Here is a 5804-nt window from a genome sequence, read left to right as displayed (position 1 = left end):
GAGGCACAAAGAACCCCCTTTACACGTAACATGAATCGGCCTTCAGCACGACATATCATAGTGAAACTGGCAAAATATAAAGATAAAGAGAGAATTCTGAAAGCAGCTAGGGAGAGAAGGGCCCTCACATACAAAGGGAAACCTATCAGAGTGGTTACAGACCTAGCTAATGAAACCTGGCAGGCCAGGAAGGAATGGCAGGAAATCTTCAATGCGATGAACAGAAAAAACATGCAGCCAAGAATCCTTTATCCAGCAAGTCTGTCATTCAAAATAGAAGGAGAAATAAAAGTGTTCCCAAATAAACAAAAACTGAGAGAATTCATGACCACCAAACCAGCCCTACAGGAAATCCTAAAAGGGACTCTATAAGGGAAATGCTGCAAAGAATACAAAGTACCAGAGACGCCACTATAAACATGAATTCTAGGGAGAACACAATGACTCTAAACCCACATTTCTCAACAATAACAGAGATAAAATAAGAAATTTGAGTCTAGTTCTATAAGCAATAGGAGCCAAGAGAGGTTTTTAAGTAAGTGAATGACATTATTACACTTAATTATTAGGAAAATAGCTAATGTCACTCAACACTACTAGCTTGGGCAAGGGTTTCTGAGCCAAAAAGCTGTTCTTTTTTTTTTTTTTTTTTATTAAAACTTTTTTTTTTTTTACATTTATTTACTTTTGAGAGACAGAGCACAAGTCATGGAGGGACAGAGAGAAAAGAAGACACAGAATCTGAAGCAGGCTCCAGGTTCAGAGCTGTCATCACAGAGCTTGATGCAGGGCTTGAACTCACAAACTGTGAGATCACGACCTGAGCCAAAGTCGGATGCTTCCAACTGAGCCACACAGGCGCCCCACCAAAAAGCTGTTCTAAGAACCTAGGCAAAATATTATAAAGTTCAGGATTAGTCAGATGAGATGGAGCAGAGGACTGGATTTAAGGTATTTCTGCTACAGATCCCACAATAAAAAGACTATTCAGGTTTTAAAATGTACTTATTTATTTATTTAAAAAAAATTTATTTTTGAGAGACAGAGAGAGACAGTGTGAGCAGGGGAGGGTCAGAGAGAGAGGGAGACACAGAATCTGAAGCAAGCTCCAGGCTCTGAGCTGTCAGCACAGAGCCTGACGCGGGGCTTGAACCCACAAACCATGAGACCATGGCCTGAGCCTAAGCCGGACGCTCAACCAACTGAGCCACCCAGGCGCCCCCAGACTTTTAAATGTTTTTAGAAAGAAACATAAAGTAAAATAATAATATATTAATTTCATACCAAGACTTTTCAATTGAATTTTAGCTTTTAACAAAGAAACATGTATAGAGCAGTCTCACCGTTTGTTCTGCCAAGTTATTTTTACATGATAAGAGTATTCAAGAAAGAAGACTCTTTTCTTTCCAAAGAGTGCTAATGTCTACTTTAACACCTCCCTAAATGTCTCCAACATGACTGTGTAGGTATAGACATCTCCAGATTTTCTACGGCCATTGGTGCTTTTGATGTAAGAAAAAACAGTGCAAGACAGAAGTGTCTGTTCCCATAGTGCTTGCCAAAGTCAAGGCTCAGAGCACAAGTTGGTTATTCTCCTGAGTTTTATGTGTCCATGCATATGATAATAAAAAAGAAAAGTTCTCTAGTAAACCACATTTATAAGCTCCTGGATTGCAAAGTTCACAGCAACTGTCTTTCTCTTTGAGGTCAGTGCATTTCTTGAGAACCAGAAGTGTACAAGGCACAGGTCTGTCGAAGACAGGAAGGAGAGTAGAGAGCAACTGAGGTGTTCTGCTCTTGGGGCTCATGGTTCATCAGAGAACATGGATCTTCGGGCCTACAGGCTGGCTACTAAGGCCTTCCAACTCTCTGAAATTATGGGAACGACCATAGTGGATATATGGATTTTTCTGGGGAAAGTGTTCATTGTTTTCATCAGATTCTCCAGCTTTAAAGAGCTGATGTTTGTAGATAAGACTGGACACAAACAATGCCAATATAGATCAGTTTATAAGACCCAAAAGAATGATTTAAATAATAAGGTTTTTCTACTTCAGAAGATGTAATTAGTTTGTCTCAATGGACTTGGAGTGATCTTTTTAGTTATGTATATTTATAAAGTTTGTTTAAATAGCCATACAACTTTGGGCACATTTGCCTCTCCGAGCCTCAGTTTTTTTCCATTACTACCTCCTAGGTTTGTTGTGATAATTTATAAAGAACAGTTTGCACAATCCTTGGGAAATGTTTTAATTACATATTTATGACAAATGCGGATATGATATTTGTTATGCATGTGTATGCATAGTAGCTATAAATACAAAACAAGCTTAGTGAATTGTTGAGGATTAGTCATATTTTATTTATGATCATCTCTTGGAAGCTGAAGAAAGAAGATCAAGTAGCAGGAATGTTTATGTTTTGCAAGTACTGTTTTTAGGAAGGCAAACGTTAGGTTCTGGTGTTAATCACCTATTGCCAAGCCATCCAAGAAGAAGAATTTGAGTCAATGACAATCCCTAGTTGTGGCAACCATTAAAGTGAATGAGTCAAAGTGACAAGTTTTAGGAGGATGTACCCTACTTCTGATGGCAAGGATTGCAAGAACTTTCTATAGGAAAATTGAATGCTGGTCAAACCCAAGCTGCTGTTTTTCATATCCTTCTTTTTGAGTGATCCTGGGAGACTTAATCTGATTCTTCAACTTCCCCCAAAACAAGTAATTGAAATGTGGGGCAGGTGGAGCCCTGTGTTGGCAAGCTATAATCAGAGGGTTCAGTCACTCCATGGCCTCCTTCACCAGCACAAAATCTAATTAAGGAGCCCCGTCTGCAAAAGGGCCTTGCTTTAAGACACAGGCAACTTATTTGTCCACTGATCTCCATTGATTGGGCCTCTGACTCAAGAGACTGAGTGCTGAAAACTCAATTTGATTGGACGACTGTAATGGGTACCCTTTCTTTCGCTCAGTCTACCTCATCCCTCCATTATTTCCCTGGTTAGCTTACAGGTTACTTAGAATCCTTAAAGATGCCTTTATTTGATTCCTTTGTACTGATATATGTATATTTTCTCAGTCAGCCTTTCTGTCTGACAGAAAAATATTTTGGTAAACCAAAGCAAAACAACTTACCACCAGACAAAGTGATTACTAAGTTGGAGATCTTGTTGGAAGATATCAGCCAGCCATGAAGCAGAAACACATTTTTCTCCATGCTTTTTCATAATAGTATTCATAAAGTCCTATGTAAGTTGGATGTTGTGTGGTTAGAGCAGTGAGTAAGGAGGGAAAGTGAGCTGGAAGGTAAAGAGCAACGGGCTGTGCTGCCAGCAGACGGGCTGAGAGCTGGGCTCCGGGTTGCTCGCTGTATCATGGCTGACAATTTACTCTTAGAAATGTCCTCTCTGTGAAATGTGAGTGATAATGCCTGACAGGGCAGTTTTTAAGGGTGAAAAGAAAGTGCGTAAAGTGCTTGGCAACAGTGAACACAAGTACATTAAATGTATTTTATTGTTTTGCTCATGTTCAGTTCGTGTTCTACCTTAATGAAACTCCATATCCAGTACCTTATTTTTATGTGTGCAGCACATTGGTGTGAAGCACTTGCTATGTGTGGAAACAAGGAGTAAAGCAGAATTCCCACATTCAAAGACATAACAGTCTAATTGTTTGGAGGTGTTTGTGTACATGTTCAAAGAGTAGAGCATAATGATTCCTTGCTTTGTTGAAACTTTTACCTAAACAAAATGAAGTCAGTGAGTTTGTATTTTCACTGTGCCTGTCGATCATAAAATACATAGATAGCTCATATTTAGGAATGGAGGTTATGGGGATTCTAAGAGCTGAATAGTGAACTCTGAAATATCCCAGGGACACAAAAGTGATGAGCTGTGTTTGGATGGTTAGTTTTCTCATGGTATTCTCCTTCACATTTTCAACAATAACTTAAAATTTGTCACCTTGGATTCCATCTGAAGTCAAGCTGACTTGAATCTTAGACCTGGGATCTCCCTTTGCACTTATTTCTTTTCAAAATACCAAGTTCCTCCAAAAGATTTACAAGTGTTTAAAAAGATATGATCAGCTGTTTTGTTTTGTTTTCTTGCAACAGGTTTGCTGCCAGAACACAGGTATCATGAAAACCACCGCTTAACCTAACCCCAAATGGGAAAGGAAAAGACTCATATCAATATCATTGTAATGGACACATAGATTTGGACAAGCCTACCACCACTGGTCAGCTGATCTACAAATGTGGTCGACAAAAGAACTATCGAATACCTTGATAAGGAGGCCACTGAGATGGGAAAGGGCCCTTGCAGTAGGCATGGGTCCTGGGTAAACTGAGAGCTGAACATGAACATGATATCACCATTGATAGCTCTTTGTGGAAACTTGAGGTCAGCAAGTGCTATGTGAGCAGCATCGTTGCCCCAGGACACAGAGACTTCATCAAAACGTTATTATTGCGCATCTCAGGCTGACTGTGCAGTCCTGATTGTTGCTGCTGGTGTTGGTGAATTTGAGGCAGGCATCTCCAAGAATAGACAGACCTGTGAGCATGCCCTTCTGGCTCATACTGGGCATGAAACAACTCATTGCTGGTGTTCACAAAGTGGCTGCCACTAAGCCACCTTCCAGACAGAAGAGATATGAGGAAATCATTAAGGAAGTCAGCACCTATATTTAAAAAAAAATGGTTACAATCCAAACATGGCAGCATTTGTGACAATTTCTGGTTGAAATGGTGACAAGATGCTGGAGCCAAGTGCTAACATGCCTTGGTTTGGAGGATGGAAAGTCGCCTATAAAGATGGCAATGCCAGTGGAACCATGCTCATTGAATCTCTGTATTGCATCATGCCACCAACTCATCCAGCTGACTAGCCCTTGCATCTCTCCTCTAAGACATCTACAAAATTGGTGGCATTGGTAACATCCCTGTGTGCGAAATGGAGACTGGTGTTCTTAATTTCAGCATGATGGTCCCTTTTGCTCAAGTCAATGTCATAACTGAAGTAAAGCCTGTTGAAATGTACCATGAAGCTTTGAGTGAGGCTCTTCCTGGGGACAATATGGGCTTCAATGTCTAGAACACATCTGTCAAAGATGTTGTCATGACAATGTGGCTGGTGACAGCAAGCAGCTGGCTTCAAAGCTCAGGTGATTATCCTGAACCACTCAGGAAATCAGTGCTGGATATGTACCTGTGTTGCATTGTCACCCAGCTCACGTTGCTGGGAAGCTGATTGAGCTGAAGGAGAAGATTGACCATAGTGCTAGAAAAATTCCAGAAGATAGCCCCAAGTTCCTGAAATCTGGTGATGCTGCCATCATTGGTATTGTGTTTGGCAAGCCTGTGCATGTTGAGAGCCCCTCTGACTATCCTCTGGGCCAATTTGCTGTTTGTGACATGAGACAGATGGCTTCTGAGGGTGTCCTCAAAGCAGTGGACAAGAGGTAGCTGGAGCTGGCTAGGACACCAAGCCTGCTCAGAAAGCTCAGAAGGCTAAATGAGTATCATCCCCACCACCTGCCACCCCAGCCTTAATCAGTGGTGGGAGAATGGTCTCAGAACTGTTTGCGCCAATTGGCCATTTATGTTCAATAGTAAAAGACTAGTTAATGATAGCAATGCATGGTAAAACCTTCAGAAGGAAAGGAGAATGTTTTGGGGACCCATTAGTTTGCATGTGTGATAGTTTTAAGTTATTAATTTTTCAAACCAGTACTTTTTAATGGAAACAACTTGACCAAAAATCTGTCACAGAATTTCGTGACCCATTAAAAGAAAAGTTTAATG

General features: G+C 40.6%; 1 pseudogene; it reads left to right on the top strand.

Annotated features, from left to right (window-relative positions):
* Window positions 1–4744: 4744 nt before the first annotated feature.
* LOC115295186 lies at window positions 4745–5518 on the top strand (annotated as a pseudogene).
* The last annotated feature ends 286 nt before the right edge of the window (window positions 5519–5804 follow it).

The sequence above is a fragment of the Suricata suricatta genome, chromosome 7, assembly GCF_006229205.1.
Source record: "Suricata suricatta isolate VVHF042 chromosome 7, meerkat_22Aug2017_6uvM2_HiC, whole genome shotgun sequence".
Lineage (NCBI taxonomy): Eukaryota > Metazoa > Chordata > Mammalia > Carnivora > Herpestidae > Suricata > Suricata suricatta.
Note: the sequence above shows the minus strand (reverse complement) of the source record. Positions and strands in the feature narration are given on the sequence as shown.